Source organism: Podarcis tiliguerta (genome assembly GCF_965153285.1).
Source record: "Podarcis tiliguerta genome assembly, chromosome: 8".
NCBI lineage: Eukaryota > Metazoa > Chordata > Lepidosauria > Squamata > Lacertidae > Podarcis > Podarcis tiliguerta.
This window is the reverse complement of record NC_139541.1, coordinates 35,687,290-35,708,275: the sequence shown is the minus strand read 5'-3', so window position 1 is coordinate 35,708,275 and position 20,986 is coordinate 35,687,290. Positions and strand designations below refer to the sequence as shown.

The 20,986-nt window shown below is 42.9% G+C and overlaps 2 long non-coding RNA genes across 2 annotated transcripts; one reads left to right on the top strand and one right to left on the bottom strand.

The window, feature by feature from the left end:
* Positions 1–2,477: 2,477 nt before the first annotated feature.
* On the bottom strand, positions 2,478–19,840 carry LOC310682789. The gene is made up of 4 exons (XR_014514158.1): positions 19,748–19,840; positions 16,368–16,419; positions 14,544–14,732; positions 2,478–5,668 (listed from the first exon to the last, which is right to left on the bottom strand). It is a non-coding gene; the product is annotated as an uncharacterized lncRNA (long non-coding RNA).
* LOC310682783 lies at positions 5,631–13,015 on the top strand. Its single transcript, XR_014514150.1, has 2 exons — positions 5,631–5,765; positions 12,671–13,015. It is a non-coding gene; the product is annotated as an uncharacterized lncRNA (long non-coding RNA).
* Positions 19,841–20,986: the final 1,146 nt, after the last annotated feature.

The following is a 20,986-nucleotide window of genomic DNA, read 5'->3' as shown; positions in this document are numbered from 1 at the left end:
ATTGAATTTTACCATTTTTCATGGGGCAAAACTGATTTACTGCTGTGCTGAAACTGGTCCTCCAATTTCTCAAAAATTTCCTTCCCACCCATGTTGCTACCTGCCCAACACAAGATTTAGGGATAGGCAAATGGGTCAATTTAAGCTTCTCTAAGTTTCTCCACATTTAGTTTTTTATCCACATTTTCAGTTTTTTAAAAGTCCCCATTAAAAACTTCAGATTTTAGTGCAGGTTTCCCTTAATTCACACATTTGTGTACACAATTTTGCCCAATATACATTTTTTGCAAAGCAATTTTCTCGACTATAATGCATTTTTGCACTTTATTTTCACCGATATGTGCCATTTTATGCATACTTTACCTTAGTATAGGAATTTTGGTACGCGACACGTGGCTGGAGAACTGCATTGCAAATTCCAGAGAAGTGCACATTTTTAAGAACGTCTGAGTTCTGGTTCACTTACTGTCTCATATCACTTTGGGACATTTTAGTTCAGATAAAAGGTATGACAGACAGATGTTTATAAAATTATGCAGGGGTGCCAACCTGAATAAAATATTGGGGGGAGGGGCAGGTAGGTAAACCCTGCCCCATTATAATCGATCACAAGAAGTGGCGCACACACCATTTGAATGGCAATTCCCATCAACTTTGGCAGGACAGCCCCCTCAAATATTTTAGGGGGGGCTGAAGGGTCCTCGGCCCCTAGGAGTTGGCTCCTAGGGCAGGGAGAAAGCAGACAGAGAAAAGGTATTCACCCTCTCTCATAACACCAGAACTCAGAAAGATCCTATGAAGCTGAGTGTTAGAAGACCTAGGACAGAAAATGTCCTTCTTTATGCAGCAAATAAAACAGTGGACCTCACCCCCACAGGAGGCCATCAACCTAGGTGGTTTTAAGAGAGGATTAGACAAATTCATGGAGGAGAGGGCTATTGATAGGTACTAGCCATGATGTCTATGCTCTGTCTCCGCAGTTGGAAGGCAGCAATGCTTCTGAATATGAGTTGCTGGAAACCACAGGTGGTGAGAGTGCTTTTGTGGTCAAATCCTGCTTGAGAGTTTCCCACAGGGATGTGGTTGGCCACTATAAGAACAGGATGCTGTACTAGATGGGCCACTGATGTTATTAAAAAAAGGTAAAGGACCCCTGACAGTTAAGTCCAGTCACGAACGACTCTGGGGTTGTGGCGCTAATCTCACTTTACTGGCCAAGGGAGCCAACATTTGTCCACAGACAGTTTTTCCGGGTCATGTGGCCAGCATGACTAAACTGCTTCTGGCAAACCAGAGCAGCACACAGAAACACCATTTAACTTCCCGCCACAGTGGTACCTATTTATCTACTTGCACTTTGACGTGCTTTTGAACTGCTAGGTTGGCAGGAGCTGGGACCGAGCAATGGGAGCTCACCCTGTCACAGGGATTCGAAGAGCTGACCTTCTGATTGGCAAGCTCAAGGGTTCTCGTAAAACACAGGATTTCCGTTACAACATCTGACTGGTGCTTTTAGAAGAAAGGAGATCAAGTTCAAAGGGGAGAAAGGCATCTGTAGAAAGTGGGGATATCTCCAGATATCATAACTTCCTTGTGCACATCCATCAGGATTTTAAGAGTTTGTTCTGCTCCTTCTTACTTTACAGGTTTTTTCAACTGCAAACACCCTAGTGCCTATGGTGCAGTGCAAAATGGATCTAACAGAGCTCCTTTCAAATACTGAGATCAGTACAAACCATAATTCTTCCTTAAGCTGTATCCCCATTTATTCCCTTGGGACTTTCCCGTCTTGAATGCTTGGGCTTATGGCAGATGAGTCTGGCAGGGAACAACACAAATCCGTCGGGTGCATCTCCAGCAGTCCCACAACACCTATGCACAACCATTTAATGCTCAAGGGTTGAACCTGGGTGAATGGGTGCCCGTAGCCTTTTAGAGCTCCACACACTGAAGAGGAAAGCCTGGCAGCAATTTCTCAGGAATAATTTACTTCCCCTTTTCTACCACACAAGGTAACTAAGGGAAGTGGCATATGGTCCTTCTAAAGGACACCAAGATAAAATATGACAGGTCAAAGCAGCGATCAGATCAAATGAAGGCAAACGGAACCACACTGGAAATGAAATGTGTGCACACAGAAAATAAAGCAGAGGAGAGGGAGAAATGCTTCCACTATTTTTGAATTATGTACGAAGTCTGTGGCACCAGCTGTTGTCACCAGCCCATAGATATAGGAGCCTTTCCTACATGACAAATAAAAAAAGAATTCATTTTGGAAGGAGAGAGAGAAGAAACTAGAGGCAGCTTGTATTATTAAGGAATCTTTTTCTTTCTAATAACTGCCGGGCAGGAAGGGGAATATAACCATTGAAGGTTGATTTTTGAAAAATAAAATGCCAATGTTATGGAAGCAAAACTGGATTGGACAAGTGATGAAAAAGGGGGGGACATCTTAAATGAGCAGCTGACAGATTATTTTTATGGACCAGTGTTTAATAAGCACCTGAGTGTACAATACAAAGCAGACATCCATGGCACTTGATGCAGTATCTTTAGCAATGGAGGAAGCTGCCTTATGCTACATCAGGCCATCTTGACTGACATTGTCTGCATGGGCTGTCAGTGGCCCCAACAGGGATTCAGACAAAGGACATGTCCAACCTGACCGGAAGATGCAGGTGACTGAAACTGAGACTTCCTGCAAACTGAGGAAGGTTGCCTTGGTAAACCACCATGTGCCAGGCTCCAGCTTCCACCTGTATAATGGAGATAGCAATAATGGCCTTCACAGGGCGGTGGTGGTTGTTGTTGTTGGGCAGGGATGGAGGATTCGTAGCCCTCCAGATGTTGGTGGATTGTACTGTTTCCATCACATTTGGCCTTTGGCCATGCTGACTGAGGATGAGGGAGGACTGGAGTCCAGCACCATCTGCGTGGCATATGCAGGGTTCTGATGGGCAGGGCAGGAGAAGTGGGGACAAAGTACTACAGCTACCTACCAGCACCTGCTGAGACTAGTTTATTGTTTTATTAATTGCATTTCTCTCCAGCCTTTTTCTCCAAGGAGCAAAAGGTGACGTGCATGGTTCTCCCCCTTCCTCATTTTAATCCCCACAACCACCCTGTGAGGTAGGTTAGGCTGAGAGGCAGTAACTGCCCCAAGCTTCATGGCCAAGTAGGGATTCAAACTTGGTCTCCCAAGTCTTGTCCAACACTTTAACCACAAAACAGGGTGGCAGGAGGAGAAAACGGCAACTTGGAGAAGCTGTTTTTGGACTTCTACACTTCCCTCTCTTTCCTGGACACACAGACTAAATTTTGCCCAAATATTTGCCCTGAAGAACAGATCTTAATGAGTCCCTAGCATTTCAGGTTTTGTGCGGCGAATGCAATTTTGGTTGAAGCTTCCATATACAGAGCGTTGCTCTAAGACAGAGAACCGACTTCCGAGACTGTTCTTGCTATCTTAGAAATGCATTGCGCATACCAGCCTTTGGGGTCGAGAGCCTCCGTTTATTCCCTCTATTGTTTAACAGCCAGTGACTTGTTTATAACGCTGCATATTTTTCGACAGCTAGCCATAAAGAATGAAAAGCGTCATTGCTGTAAGCAAGGGAAAGAAAAAGGAGGGGGATAGCCTTCCCCCTTTGCCTACCCCTGAAGAGCTCATTTTCACATTACTCAGGCTTCATTATGCTGAATCAATATTCGTTTAGTCACTGAGGTTATTGACATATTTTAAAATAAAAGCATACCCTTCAGCTACTGAACTCATTACAGGTAATTTGTCTTGTCAGGGACCAGGGAATATTATCCCTCGTCTTTCAGAAGCCAACAGCCCATGGAAATACATCCCCATGGTTACAACTGTAAATAATTTTAAGGTAAAAATATTGAAAAATCAATGGCTGTTTCCTGCAATCTGTCACAAACAAATCAATCATCATCCGCGTAGCCGGCAAAGTAAAGATTTGAAAAGGAGATGAGAGAGCCGCGGTAATTCTGGGCCGAAATCTTCTCATTTCAAAAATCACTTCACATAATGGTGTCATCATTTAAACACTTAGCAGGCGCTTCTGCCTCTGCCGTCAACATCACTCACCGCTCCTAGTTGTGCAGGAAGTCCGTCCCGCGTAAAACAAGCCTCCCGTCTTAAAAATGCTAACGGAGTTAAGTAAATTTTAGCCAATCGAAGAGTCGGCTCTTGGCTTCGTCCGCAAGCTCAGAACAAATCAATGGCTGTTCTTCCTCATAAAGATTCTCTATAAATTCACCTCTGAAGATGGATTGTGCTCTAAAGTGTAATCAAGGCGGCACTTTAGATGTAGACGCAGATAGGGAAAACAGCGGCTTCTGTGTTCTGCTTTCATTTGGAAATTCCCCAAACAAACCTGGGCAGAAAAATCTAAGCCATTTCCCCCCCTCTCTAACGAGATCCAGTGTGGTGCTGTAATAGCTAGAGTGCTAGACTACGACCTGAGAGACCAGGGTTCGATTCCCCACTCGGCCATGAAGATTCATTGGGTCAAGGTCTCTGGGCCTAACCTACCTCCCGTGGTTGTTGTGGGGCACAAGATGGGGAGGAAGAGAATCATGCACACCACCTTAAGCTCCTCAGGGGAATGATGAGGTATCATTATAACTAATACATTAAAGACAGAATCAAAACCATAATTAAAGCCTCATATGGAGAGATCAGGCTTCTGGCCCCCTTAGTCCTCACAGTGGCCTCCCAGATCCCTGTGGGGAAACTTACATTATATCAGATATAATAAAGAATTTATTATTCTGGATACAGTGAAGAAGTTATTTTACTCTTGAGCTTCCAAATGCTGTTCTGTCACCTATAGGACATTTCTAGAAACAGCAAAACAAAACAACACTAAGCTACCTTATTTAATGAGAAAAGCTGATAATCATTCTTCATCTAGTGCTTTTCTCCTATGCCACCATTCCCCAACCTGACATCCACCAGATGATTTGGACTACAATTCCCAACATCCTAATTATTATTATTTTTAATGCTTTATTGGTTTTAAAAACATAAAAAAACAAATACCAAACCAGACAATATATAGCAATCAACAAAAGCCAACATCCCTAATTATTATGTTGGCCAGGGCTGATGGGAGTTGTAGTCCAAAATGTAAGGACACCAACAGGTTGCAAAAGGAAAGTTGTCCTAAGCGTTATTCCATGGCATAGGAGATAGATCAATCAATAGCTACATGGATCATTTTAGATTTATTTTTTTTTAATGCTTTTGAGGTTTTTTAATATGTTTTTTCTTTTTGTTTAATCACTTTTGTGTTTACCGCTCTGGGCTACTTTGGGAGGAAGGGCAGGTTAAAAATATATAAATAAAGAAAAAGGAACTCCCAGTTTCAGAGGCAGTATATCTCAGTATTAGATGCTACAGACATCAACCGGACAGGACAATTCCCTTAATGTCCTGATTGCGGGCTTCCTAATGGTGGCAGTTGGGCTACTGTTGGAAGCAAGATGCTTTCGCATTCTCTTCACTAGAGCAACCTAGGAGTTCCCTAGATGGGGTGGCCAAGGATTCAGCTTTCTTAAAAAAAAGATGGTGGTGCCATGCCTCCATCCACTTCCATTCATTTGGTGAGCAACTTCCATGTGTGCCTTAGGAAAGCCGTGCAAACTACACCTGAAAAACAGAAGAAGGAAAGAAAAGAAAGCTACATTTATAGGCCAAATGAGTGGACACAAGCAGACATTTTACAAAATGGTGGAAAGGGCAAAAGGTAGGATGGGTGAATCTGTCAATCTCACTTCCTTTCCGATTCTCCTGTTTCTAATCTTAAATTCAGTTTGCCACATTCAACAACTATTTATTTATTTTTAAGGCCCTCTTGAACTCTCTCACATTTTAACACAAATTTCGCCTGATTTGCACCTTTGCATCAGGAGACCTGAAAAAAAGAGGCAAGACAAAGGTGTGGGATATTACCAAAGCCACTTTATTCCCCTGCAACATTAAGAGTATGAACTGAATCGGGGGGGGGGGGGGAGAGATATCTGCAGGAAATATTCAAAACCTTCTATCAGGCTCCCAAGCCTGCCATGAACCAGCTAGCCTGCCCTCTTTCCCCCTGCCACACCCATTAGCACAGTGGCTAATCATACGTTTGGAGAGGATTTTTTTTTTTTTGCTCACAAAACATACCAGGCTGTTAATCAAAGGCATCCTAGAGCCAACGGCAGGGAAGCTATGGTCCTCCAGATGCTGTTGAACTCCAACTCCCATCAGGCCCAGCACACATGGCCATTGCTCAGGGATGAAGGGAGCTGTGGTTCAGCAACATCTGGAGGGTCAAAGGTTCTCCGCTTTTGCTAGAGAGGGTTCATACTCATAGAAAAGCAAGATAATCAATACTGAATATGAAGACGGCACAAAATTCGCATGTGGCACAGGGCAGTCATTCCCAAAACTGTGAGAACAATGAGAAACAAATTCATTGTGGGGTTATTGTGCTTATTATTTACTGCATCTATACCTGACCTTTCCTGAAAGGGTAGGGGTGCCCGGTCCCGTCCCCCCCATCCCCCGCAACTACCACATTTATCCTCAGAACCATCTGAGGTAGGTCAGGCTGATGAAAATGTGAATGGAGCACAGCATTATGGAGTGGATCAAAAGAGACATGGGATAAAAATACGTGAGAACAAATAACTATCATTTTTTCCATCAGCACCCAGATGTGATAGTGGTTGGAATGTCAACAGCAGGGAGAACTGGGTTCAAATCACCACTCAGCCATGACGCAATCTCGGGACAGTCCCTGCTTCTCCACTTAACCTACCTTACAAGTTTGTCAAAACAGAATCACACACACACCACCCTGAGGTTCTTGCAGGAAGGGCAAGACACATGAGATTAGTATTAATGTAATTTTTTATTTTAAAAAAATCCTTTCATAATAATAATAATATCAGGGACAGCTGGGCCCCAGAGATCGGCAAGATAAGAGTATTTTTCATTGAACCAGGGCACCTCTTATCATGACCGATCTTTTTTTTATTTTTATTTTTTTTTATAATAATATTTATTAATTTTCCAAGTGTACAAAAAAGAGAAAAGCTAGAAATAATAATAAAAAAGAGGTACATACAATAAGATAAAAAAAAAAAAAAAAGAGGGGGGGAAGAGAAAGCAGGGAGGAAAAAGCAAAGCCAAAATATACCCAAACAAGAATCCCACACCCTCCCTCCACCCTTCCCTTCAAAACATACAAAAAGAACATCAAAAAACAAAAAACAAACAACAACAACAACAACAACAACAACAAAAAAAGAATAAATCTCCATCATTCCACATCTATTTTCAAATAACTTATTTCCTTGGCCTCCTCCCCTCTCCCCTTCTGCATTCCAGTTATTAATCAGATCAGCAAATTCTTTCCGTCTTTTACTGCTTACTCACTTATTTACTTAATCCATTTATATCTTATTATCTTCCCAGTTCAAGTAAGCGCCTAAAAACAAATTTAACTAAACTCCAATTCCCTAGTTAAAAAGAAGATACAAAAAACAACCACAATAAAAACCTTAAAACTTATACTTTTAACTCATATACCTTTAAATCTTATTCCCTCATTTCCTTATGTTGTTTCCACAAAAGCCGAATGAAATCATTCCACCATCTCCCATTTGTTCTTAATTATACCATATTATTTAAATACTGTTTTTTATTTTCCCAATTTTCCCCACCGTCTCATCTCCCTGGTATCAGGTACTGCCAGTCTTTTTTACCAGTTTTATCAATCTTATCAGTCAAAATTAATTTCCTAACCCGGTTCCCTTATGTCCGAGGCCCTCAAATCATCTCCCTGTACTGCCTGCAAGTTTCTTCTCTGGCCTAAAGTTAAGTCCCAAAGAGCTTTTCTCTCAACGTCTTCTTTAATTTTCTTCAGCACGCTCGCCCAAACTTCATAATTCAGTTCGTAAACCAGTAAGTATTCCAAGGCGTGCTCCACAGTTTCTTTGGGGTAACAATCGTCCATCCTTTCAGACTTTCTCGCAGTGTCCCCGTCCAGCGTGTTTATCATCCATCTTGCGTCACTCAATCCATGAGGGACACTGCTCTGTCTTTCAACCTCAGTGTCCTCAAAGTCAGATTTGTCTCCATCAGTTTGGGACTCTGCTCCTAAGGCTTCCCCTTGCAAAATCAAGGCCGGTTTTAATTGCTTCCTCGTCTTTTCCAGTGCTTGACTTTGTGAATTTGGTTCCTTTTCTCGAGCCTCAGTTATTAATTTGTTCCCATTCTGTACCAAAGTCATTACATTCTTCCTCAGATCAGAAACACTCTGTTCAAAAATATTCACTTTATTTAAAATGTCATTCAGTAGAGCTGTTATTCTCTGAGCCATATCTTCCAGCTTGTTTTCCCAGTATTGTCTGCTGCCTCTCAAGGTCACTTCAGAACTTCTTGTCTACCATCTGGTCAAAATTTTCCATCTGCTATAACTATGTAACAGTCCCATTATCCAAGCAGGCAACATTTAGAAACTTTTGGCAACAACTTACTCTTCACTTCAGTTGTAAAAATCTGCCTTTCCACTCCTTTTTTCTTTCAAAACCTGCGAGTCGATGCCAAAAAGTATATGTCTCTGATCCTCTTTCTCATTAAGATATAGTCCATTCCACCATTATTGTTGTTTTTAAATTATACAGGCTGACAGCCCGGTCCCAGGTTCTGAGACGGCGATAATCCAGGTCAGGTTTTCTGTCCTGCAGGGCTCAAAAGATAAAGATCTCCCCCTCTTCCCCTGCTTCCGAGGGAGGGTCCGCAAGCTTAGATGGTAAAATTCCTCGCTTTAAAAGACACCTTTCCCAAGCTCCGGATTCTAGCGTCTTTGCTTTAGTCTTTATGCAGAACGGAAGGTGAGCTTCCTGTTTATACCTTCACGTTCAAATGCCAAATTCAAATAATTTATCGTCCAATTCTGTTACTTACGAGGTCTTTTCGAGTCCAAATGTTCACAGGAAAAGTCGGCGCTTTCTGGCAACAGCTGTGCGGCTTCACTCCCTGAAAACAGCGATTGATCCGATGTGCCGTGCCTACTCACCCCACGTCGCTCCGGAGCCCCGAAACCGGGGTCTCCCCGCGAGTAGGGGGGGCACTGAAGGCACCTACCGAACCCCAAGTCCACGGTCTTCCTCCGACCGTGGTTTTTAGCGGGTCTCCGCCTCGCCGTGGCGGTCAGACCCTTCTTTTCAGGGAGCAGTCTCCTCCGCAGCGGAGGAAATCCGCCATTAGCCAGCGCGTCGACTCGATCTTACCTTGCATGGAAAAGACAACGTAACCAACAAGAACTTTCGATTTGATAGATTGTATTTCTATGCCACTCTGTATCCAAGGGAATCCCAAAGCAGTTTACAAACAACAACAGCAACAGAATACGATAGTTACAGCACAAATGGCTGCTCTCAGAGTTTGGAGCTCCCTTCTTAGAGAAGCTAGACTGACGCCCACCTTGTTCTCCTGCTGCCAGCAGGTGAAGAACTTTTTATTCTGACAGGCCTTTGGGAGCTAACTGCTTTTTAAAGGAAATAGCTTTAATAATGCTGTCTGTTTTTCTTGTTTTCATCATCTGTATTTTAGTAGATTTGTGAGGGGAGTTGTTTTTAATTCTATCTGAGATTAATGATTTTTTTCTCTCTGTGTTTTTAGCTTTTTACCTATGTTGTCTTAATTTCCATGAGCTGCCTCGAGTCCCAGTCAGGTGAAAAGGTGGGATATAAATGAATATAATTAATAAATAACACCATTAGCAAATCATCAGTAGAACAATTATAAAAGAATTACATCCCATAAAATAATGCTAACAGAACAGCAGCTGAAAAGGAAGCTCCCTATTGTTGCATTTACCCCCTTCACACTCACACACACGCCAACATAAACACTTTCCATAATCCTTCACTCTTCTCAGTTCAATTTTTTTCAAATTCTCCTAGGCGGCGCTATGGGTGTGCAAAATTCATGCAGAGTTGCAAAGGTAAAGGAGACACCAATGGGCATTTCCCATGAAATGCCAGCTTCTCAGAATCTAACCTGTACAGCGGAGCTTCTGGGTTGCAGCCAACTAAGTTTTTGCAGAGTAGGCCAATCAGAATTTACAGGCCTACATCACCCATTTCAGTGGGTCTACTCGGAGGGTAACAAGCACCGGAGACAGCCCTTAGCAAACAAGGGCGTCAATTGAAATGAAGGGAGGCAGTCTTGGGCAAGGACTTTCTGCCTGTCGGAACAAACTGGTGGAACCGTTCCAACCTCCAGGACAAAGCTTAAGCACTTATCAAAGGCCAACGAAAACACTCCCAAGCGTAGAGAAAGCTGCAGAGGACGAAAAAAGTGTTCTGAGCTGTTACACCTGCTTCTCAGGGTAACATGCCTGATACACCAATCACTCAGCAACCAGCATATTGATTTAATTCAAAGCAGGACAGCCAGTTTTTGCTTTTCACCCAGCTTGAAAAAAATTCTGTGCTGCTTTCCAAGAAAGGGAAAACCCTCTCTCTTCTCTTGTCCAACCTGCTTCTAAGTAAATGTCTTAACATTATTCTCTTTCTTTCTTTTGTAATAAAGAAAGAACAAATAATTATGAGACTCCAAAATAAGTTGTATATAATTCACATAAGGACTGCCAAAAAGAAGTGGGGGAAATTCAGACAGAAGTGGGAATAGGAGACAGAAAAATATAAAGAGGCAAATATTTAAGGTACGGTAAATAGCCAGTGTGGTACCCTCCAGATGTTGTTGGACTACAAGTCCCATCAAAACCCAAAGAGACAAAAACAATCCATTTTGTCAGGACACCCTGTACTGTAATTCAGTTTGTTTTGGGATTTTACTGATTTTGTTAGGGGATTAAAAAAAACACAGAGAAAATAGTAATAGTAATAATAATAATAATTTTTATTTATACCCCGCCCTCCCCAGCCAAGGCTGGGCTCAGGGTGGCTAACAAGCAATAATAAAAACAAGTTGAATGATTAAAACTTAAAAACAAAATTAAAATACAAAAGGATTATATCCTTCCCTCTAGTTCCAACATTTGGGCAATGAGTGCTGTCACTCACATAGCAAAACAGCACTACTCATGTACAACAGAAAGGCAGGCTTCAGAGAAGTTTGCAAAAGTTTTTTTTAAAATGTGGTGGGGGGACAGCCCAAGGAGGGCTGAGCATGCTCAGTGCCCATGGCATGCTGACTGTGTTTGCGGAAAGATGGAAACATCGAAAGCTGCCTGTACTGAGTAGGACCTTCATTCCATCCAACTCACTATTGTCTGCCCTGACTCTCCAAGTTTCAGGAAGTGCCAGGAATTGAACCTGGGATGTTCTGCATGCAAAGCAGACTCTCTTCCACTGAGCTATAGCCCTTCCACCTCTTTCAAACATAGAAAATGGGAAATTAACACTCCACACTACAGCCTTTTGTCGCAGCTCCCACTTGTTTTCAAACAGCCACTAGGTAAGCTTCCAAAAAGGGTGGTATAACTCAAATGCTATTTCAAAAGAAGTGTCCCATGCACAAGAAACTGGCGTAAAGCAAACAGGTTTAAGTTCAGCTGGTGTACTGTTACACCAGCTCCAACCTTTATTCAGCAGCAGGGACGCTGCCTTTAAAATGGTGGCCTATGCCTGGTTGCCAGGTCACATGACCAAGTGAAGGATCTTGCTTAAGCCCAACCCACCACCCACCCTGGAACTCGCTCGTACCATACCTCCAGAACACCCCTTTTACTCTGGCCTCGGCTCAGCTAGCTTTGGCTCAGCCAGCTGAGCCATGATGAGCAAGTTATGTTGGTGTATCTTTAGCTGAGCCAGGGCTGGGGACTTAATGCCACCTGAGCCTGGAATCAGGTGTCTGAATCAGAGATCCACTCCATCCTGACCTGCTCATTTCTTTGCCAGGCTTAGGCCAGCTCAGCCAGCAGCGATTCCATTCCTGAATGGAGTTTGCATCTGATGTACTTTACACTGGCTTAACCTAGGCCAACTAGGTGCAAAACGATGACTCAGCCAGGCAGGTGCAGTCTGAGAGTTACCGTACTGGGTACCTCTGAGCACATATTGACCCCAAGAAGCTGAGACTGGTACCTTTGCTAATTACTACAATACTCAGACTAAAACACAGGCATCTCTGAATCTTGCAATGGAGTTCTCCACTCAATGTATACAAAAATCATATATTGAGGTAAAATATGCATTAAATGTATATATGTATGAGTCAAAACAACACGCAAAATTGCATTATGTTAGGAGAAACTGCTTTACAAAGATATGGATATTAGGGGGTGAAATCACAAACATAAATGTGTATATTGGAATAAATTTGCACCAAAAAGGCTGGTAAATTTTCATGAGGACATTTTTAATTAATAGCCACAAACTGTTGTAGGAATGTGGATAACTAAATTTATGATTGGACAAATGAGAAACTGACAGAAACTGAAACTATCCGAGATTTGCCCATACCTACCCTCAGTATCGAAGACAGAAGTGCCTGGCGTGCTCTGGTCCATGGGGTCATGAAGAGTCGGACACGACTGAACGACTAAACAACAACAACCCTCAGTATCAGTTCAATGGAATATGTAGCTACGTTGTCATTTGGTCATCCTGGCCGCCATTTTGTTTCCAGGCTCATTTCAACGTGGTGCTGATAAGCCACTGTCCTCCAGATATCTTCAGCTCTGATTTGCATCTTCCCTGACCTACTGGCTGTGGTTGATGGAAGCTGGAGTCCAAGAATATCTAGACAGCGTGGGATTGGGGAAGGCTATCCTAAACAGTTTGGAATTCCCAGAAGAGCCTGCTTGTCCTTACAGATCAGCTGAAACAGCTCTTTTGAGGATCCCACCTTCCTCAGAAATACAGCTGATGGAACAAGAGAGAAAGCCTTCTCACCAGTTACACCCAAGGAAATCTGTCTGGAACTCTCTCAAATGGCTTTGTTCTTTGCTACTGATTAAAGACTTGTATATTCCAGGAGGCGTTTGTTAGTTTTGTCTGGCTGGCTGATTTCCTTAATATTGCAATAGGCACTGTCTGTCTCAAAACTATTTTTCAATTGGCTGTTTTTGACTGTTCTTTAATTTTCTTATAATGAGATTGCTTTTATACCTTATGGTTCGCCACCTGAGGCATCTCTGGGTTAAAAAGTGGAGCATGCATTTACACTCAAACACTAAGGTCTTTGGACCATGTTCTTCCACAAGTAGCACTTTCATCACAGGCAACATCAACAAGGGAGGCAACTTTTTGGATAGTTATGGCCCAGCTGCAGTACATCCTGCCCAGGAATTCTATAACACCCCATTGCCAACTTCATAGTCCTTTATCCAATGCTAGGCAAAGACCACAGCCTCTTAAAATTAATTTTAAATACTTCAAACTCTCTGATTATTGACTGTTTCTTTATCTGCATTGCTTTACATTGTTTATGCTCACCTGACCTGGTTTCTATTTCTTTTTTTAATCTACCTTGAAATCACTGAGAGGAAGCAGTACATGGACACCAAAATGAATAAATAAAATAAAAAGCTTTTCTGTAAAAAAATATTAGGGTTAGCAGCACTTAGAGATGGGGGAGAAATATGATTCAATTCACACTTCAAGAGCAAACTACCTAGGTTTGCATTTTTGAAACAAATAGTGAACAGAAACATTGGCAATCCTGTGAAATCCACCCTTCTAATTTTGCAGTGCACAAGGGCAAAGTGTCCATGAAATTAATATAAATGTGAAAATAAAATACCAAAAAAAAGCATAATGTTAGGGGAAATTGCTTTGCAAAAATGTGCATTTTAGGGAACACTGCATATTAAAAGGCATGCATCAAATGTTTGTTAGGCATGCTAACAAATTTTCACGAGGACTCTTGAAAAAAAGTTTTGCAACAGATGTGGAACTGTGCAGAGTGGAAGTAAATTGAGGAACTAAGAAAAAACAAAACTGACAGGTTCACCCATCCCTATTATTGCATGTAGGGAACCTATGGCCCTCCAGATGTTGATGACCTACAACTCCCATCATCCATGACCATTGACCAAGCTTCCTGGAGCTGATGGGTTTTGTAGTTCAGGAACATCTAGAAGGCTGAAAGGTTTGCCACACCTGCCATATACATTCAGGAGTATGTCCCATTTAATTCAGTGGCAGTTACTTCCAAGAGACGAGTACAGGACTGCAAGGTTAATATCATGGAAGAAGAGCCCTAGCATAGACTTCCCCCAACATCTAATACTCTATGTGTAAGGAATATTTTCAGCCTGGGGAGCATTCCAATCAAACGAGCCTCCGCCTGCAGCCGCACTGTCTAGACACACGGTTGGCACCCCGGGGGGGGGGGGAGCCTGGGTTTTTGCAGGGCAAACAGACCACCACTTCCCATAATGCAACTTCAGCATTTGTAGGCCTCCATACCTATCTGTATTATTCTATTTAAAAGGCTGAAATGTATATATATGTATATTTATATAATAATACACACATATATACAGTACAGTACATACTTGTGTGTGTGTGTGAACCTTCAAAAAATAAAGGAAAGGAAAACCCCTCTTATTCACATCTGTGAAATTAAAACAGCACGCCAAAATGGCTAATACAAATAGATGGCAGAAGGAGATAACTGGAGGGGTTGGTCCTGGTCCAGAAGATGTGGGTTCAACTTCATAACAGCCATTAACTCCCTGGGTGGCCTTTGGAAGGAGAAGAAAAAGAAAGAAAATTACTCCCTCTTCGCCTCGGTTTCCCCATGGGTAAAATGGGAAGCTTAAGTTCAAGAGGGGTTAGCCGTGTTAGTCTGTCACAGCAAAACTTGCAAAGAGTCTTGTGGCACCTAAAAGGCTAAGAAATGCAAACGCTTCGGCTGTAATAAGTCTGTCGGCCTTTAAGGTGCCACCAGACTCTTTGTTGTTTTTTTGATGGGGATATTAAATCTGTAATTAGAGAGAGTTATACTAAGTCACTGCACAGACATTTGCACACGCCAATATTTTTATTAATAAAGTGAAGCCTACAGATCTAGAAGTGTGTGCCTGTGCAGGGACTATGAACTCTTCCAGGATGGAAAACAAAAATATTTCAGATCTCTAGGTTTCCGAGTCAACCATATGCAGAGGAGAGGGGAAATATCACAACCTTAAGAGATTATCCAGTCTAACTGAAAGTGTGGGGGTTACTAGAGGGCTCATGAGAACCTTCTTTTTCTGCCCCCACCCCCAGTTGGGAGTAATGGAGGTATTCAGAAAGAGCCAGAATGGTGTTGCGGTCAGTGTATTGAACTAGGACCTGGGAGAGGAGAGACCAGGGATCAAGTCCCAACTCACCCATGAAGATCCCTTAGTGACCTGAGGCCAGTCACACTCTCTCCCTCACCCTAATGTCCCGTACAGAGTTGTTGTGATAATATGGAGAGGGGGAAAGTCAAGAGCCATGCACATGTGTGGACGGTGGGGGACGGGGATATGTGTGCTCAGGCTGACATGTGCTGAGGGGGGGCTGGAAATCTCATCACAGTTCTGCTCTCCTCACAGAGGAGCTGGGTCATCCTCTCCCATTTTTAGGCACTTGATAATGTTCTGCCCCTGATTGCAAAGATGCAGCTACTACTGCAGTGGAAGTATTTGGCAGGTATGAGGTGCCCCCGGTGCGAAGAGATGCATGGATTCCAAATAAAGCCGTTCCAAACTGATCCATGCAAAGGGAAGCCAAACTTATCAAGCAGGATGTTACGGTTCCTTCTGCGTTTGCGAAACTATTTGCTAAAGCGACACACAGCAGAATGCAGGGAAGTGGGGAGAAATCTCCAGATCGAGCTCATATTTTCCTTTAATCAAAAGGAGTCCAACAGACCCCCTAAAAAGCAGATTAGATTTCAGCTCCTTCGTGTGTGTGTGTGTGTGTGTGTTTCCAAACACAGTCATCTCCTAGCAAAGCCTCCCTCAGCCTGGTCATGCAGGATCTATCAATGTGCAGATAAAGCAGAAAATAGAGACATCCTTACGAAATGAATCTGCAATTGACACAAAGCAGAGGTGACAACCACGGCAGAGGAAGCCACGGCTAAATGTTTCAATACCTTGAAAAATTATCTACAGTCCTCTTAAAACTGCAGTGGCTAAGCAAGAGGAATGCTACGGCAAGGACAGCTCATGAAAGGCATTTACATCTGCAATGGAGCAGCACGTTCCTGGTCGGCATTTCATTCACCAAACAGAGTCCAAAGCTTGCACATTAATAATAATAAATAATAATAATACTAATAGTTTTATCATTTTTAGCAGAATGTCAATCACCAAGAAAAGGTTATTATTACACAGCAGCCACCTTACCTTCTGCCTCTGAGTCACGGACTGGAGTGGAAAGCTTCTTTAAACAGCTCTGCTGCAATTGAGCGAGAAACAAATTGGGTTACTCATTTGACTACACACACACACATATGCACAGACCATACGAACATTATACACACTCAAAACTTTGCAAGATGATATCTTACTTGCTGAGTGCAATTGTTGGGAGATTATGACAAACAGTCTTGAGAGAGGCATAAGGAAGAGAGAGATTTGAAGCACTAAAAATTAACTTGGGGACAAATAGCTGTGCCACAGACACGCTGAAAACTGATCAAAGTGCACACCTGTGTGGATTCAGCATGTAAGAATGCCTTGGAATTCATTTTACAGAAAGCCAGTATGTTTCCAAAAGGCAAAACACCATGCACTCTAAAAAAAAAATGTAGAATCTGATTCTTGATTCTTTAGGACAAATGAAATGTCTCCTTAGTAAGATGCCTGGGAGGTTCTAGGAGGTTCTGGGAGGTTCTAGCCGATCTACTTATTTTGACCAGAATTTAAATAGCCATTTTCATAAAGTCCTGAGCTATATGAAAGACAGCACAGAACTAAAAAAACTTCAATAAGCCACATGTGATCATACATATTTAGCCAAGGAAATCAAACTGCTACTCTGGGAATTAGAGAAGCATTGGGTTTATTTTAACGTTTTGCAGAATGCCCCCGTGTGGACCTCGGCTCTCCTGGACGCTGTCTCTGATCGCGCACTAGCTGCAGCAATTTGGAATAATTAATTACAAAAGAAGCAAATGCACATATTTCAAGTGAAAAAGGGGAGTGAAGTCTGCTGATTTAAGTGACCTCTGTGAAAGAAGACGACGGGTTGGAGAAACAGGAATATTTTACGATGAAGATACACCAAAGGCTGGGTATGTTGACAATGGGACTGAATGGGGGGGGGGACCTTTTTTACTTTCCTTCTATGTGATTTACAAGAACCCCTCCTCATTAGAATCGTCGGTTGAACTGACCCAAGCAGGATGATTAAGGTCTGTGTGGAGATAAACTTTAACCAAAGTTTAACCAAACTTTAACCAAAGTATGCTTTATGGAGATTGAGAAGCAATAAGAGCTTTTGGAATGGCGTAGCAATTAATTCGGAGTCACCATCTTGCCAAAGGATTTATAGCCGAGAGAAGGAACGGACTTGTTTTCAGGCTGCATTCCTGGTGAATCTCCTCAGAGGTTTTGAGAAAGGAGGCAGATTGGTGAAGATTAATGATGCTAAGACTGTTTTGATCTATGGAAGTGATGTTACATGGAAAACGTCTGGATATGGCTACTGGATAAAAAAAAAAATCCACGCAGGATTACAAACTGTCTAACCAGCTTGTGGAGATTATCAGAGGTCACAAAGAGAAAGGAAAAATATATGAAAATAACAACAAGGGATGTGGAAAAACAAGAAGAAAGGACTGGATAGTACTGTGAACATCATAAGGTTAGATTTGTGGACATTAAAACAGCAGTAAGAGGCAAGAAGTTGATTGGATCCCCTTCAGAACTTGAAATATGGGTACCCCCAACAAAAATTTATAATTCGGCTGTGTAATTTGGAATTTATGTAATTTGGTTTTATTTGATGTGATTGGTCGGTTAATAAAAAATTATTCTTAAAAAAATAAAAAAATAATAAATATTTTAACATTTTGCAGTTTTCAGATACCAAGAATTTACATTTCTATCGCTAACCACAGGAATGCAACAGTTCTGTGTCACTGTTATTTTAACACAATATCTGTGTACTGATAGTTGCATATTAATTTGCAACGCTAAACTTTTCACTAAGGAGAATACAGCAATATTACTTACAACTGTCATTCACAATTTCTGTGCTGGCATTACTCTGAACCAAGAAAAGCTGAGGACCATGTTCTGGGTTTGTAGCAATTCAATTCACTTTAATATGACTAATATTGAGGAAGCAGATGTGCACCCAGATCTAACCGTGCTAAAGTGGAAGAAAGTCCCATTGATTTCACAGCATTTACTCTCAAGTATATAGTGTGTAGGATTGCAGGTGAAGACTGCAATCCAATACACACATACTTGAGAAGAAATCCCCTTTTCAATTCATGGGACTTTTTTGCAGGTAAGCCTCAAGTTGCAAAACCTCACAGAGGATACATTTGATGAGGACCAACCAAAACCTTGAAGAAGGAAAATTGTAGCCATCTGGAGAATATGAGAAGAAGGAATGAGGTCCTTCAAGAAAAGACATGTAAACAGAACCTTACACAACTCAGCCTGCAGACAACCTTATCTGTCTTGCTTTCATTGATCATTTTAGTATCATGGTTCAATAAACTGCTTTTCAATTTTGTTTTGGGTTTGGTTTTGTTCCCCCACCCCACTCCATCTCACTCCACAGTGACTGTGGAAATGGAGAGAGATAAGTTACTGCCTGGGGAACTGATAAGTGGGGGCTGCCCCACCTCTTCAGGTACTTTGGGGGAGCATCTCCATAAGGACACACACACACACACACACACCAGGATAAATGCAAAATTAACCCCTGAAGAAGTGTTAAGAAACACACAGGCACATGGGTTCTCAACTCACAACCACTCCAAATGAGACACTTTGCTCACCAGTCTACAAAACACACCCCCTTACTGTACCTGAGAACACACTTCTATTCCATTTTAATCAATCACTAAGAACTTTCAGAAACCACCAGCCACGAAAGGAAAACCCACCACGAAATATGCTCCAGGTGCCTGGGATGGTAATTAATCCGTATTAAGATACCTCTCTAATGTGCAATAGGGTTGCTCTGCTTCTCCCCCACCCACCTCGATGCACAAATTTGCTGAGCCCTTATTCTGCTGGGGGGGGGGGGGGAGCGAGCAGGGAAGCCGGGGCAGAGAGAGAGAGAAGGAGAGAGAGAGAGAGAGAGAGAGAGAGAGAGAGAGAGAGACTGAACGGGTATCCCAAATACCTGATCCGGGAATCTTAGAAGAGAAAATATGACGACCTCGCTTTGAACACTGAGTTAATAATGATCTGTTTTATTTAAAACGTTGAGCACCACGGTTGCGTTCTTCCAGTGCCGCCGCCCCCATGCAAAAAAATTAAATAAAAAATGAATGAATGGCTTTGCAATCGTTACATCAAAAGCAAGCTAAGCCCATCCTGCAGCGTGCTGCAAAACCAGAAGGAATTTAGCAAGGAACAAGAGCTAAGGCAGGTAGAGCTATCCTACCCCAAACCTTAATCAGCGGAGAGAAGGGAGGGGGTGTATCCCGAGCCACAGCATTGCAAAGGGGGGATGCACAGCTCTGCTCCTCCCCCTAGAGGATGTCTGCCTGTCTGCCTGCCTGCCTGCCTTCCAGTCCACCCGCCCAGCCCCTGCTCACCTTTCCACTCCGGATCCCTCCTTTGCAAGCGCCAGGAAAGAACCCGAGCAGGGCGCGAGGCTGCAGCTGTCCACTGGGGCCATAGCGCCTTCGCCCAGGTTTGACTCACGTCTCTGTAGCAACGCCGAGTGGCAGGCTCTTTCCGCCAATCGGGACGACGCGTCCGGCAGAACGCCAAAGGCCAACACCAATAAGCGGAGAGAGAGAGAGAGATAGGAGGGACTTGCTGGAAGAAAGGCGTTTGGGTAATGTAGTCCCAAACGTTACCTGTGCTCTTAGCGGAAAATGAACGCTGCTTTGGCGGGGATTTTTTTTGCCGTTTCTCTTGATTTGCCCGCCGCCAGCTCCTCTCCTCTTCACCATTTCCTTCTTCATTTCCTGATGTTTCAGTCTCGCCGCTTCTTACTACACCCCCAGGACCCCTGATTAATGGGGTGGGGGGTGTCACGGCACAATAACCCAGTTTAAAAATCGGTTTTGCCTCTGCTGCGGCGCTTATCAAGACCCAGATTCCCAAGGCGGAGGAAAAGCACCGCAGACCACGGGAGTTTGCAGTGCACTAAGGCTATACAATACAGGGACGGAGTAATTTGCCCACCCAGGTATTGCTAGACTACAACTCCCGTCTTCCCTGATCATTGGCCATACGGGAGCGGGGCTGATGGGTGTTGGAGTCCAGCTACATCTGGAGGGTCAGAGGTGCCCCGTTGAGCTCAACAGGGTTTGCATTTGTGGAGACTACGTGTCTGGGATTTACACTGCATAAAACCGAACTGACGGTTGCACCCAATTCTCATTGGAGTAGGAGGCAGCAAAAATAGAGAGAGAGAGAGATTTTCCTTCTTGCGGCCAATTGCTTAACACAATTCTTGTGGGTAGAGTCTCCCAACTCCAACTCCAATTTATCTGCTAATATCTCAAGCAGTGGGAATGATCGAAACTTTGCAGGTGGTCTGGCTGAAAAATAAATAGAACTCCGAATTTGACAGTTATGTATTCTCTGAGAGGAAAACTGAAAACATACAAAACCCACGAAAAGCTGCCTTATACCAGGAATATTGGTCCATCCAACCTAGAATTGTCGACACTGACTGGCAGCGACTCTTGAGAATTCCAAGCAAAGATTTTCTCCCAGCCCTGCTTAGAGAGGTCGGAACCGAACCCGGGACGCTTTGCATATAAATCATGCCGCCCCTGCCCCAATGAAATGCTTTATAGCGTGTGTGTGGGGGGGTACTT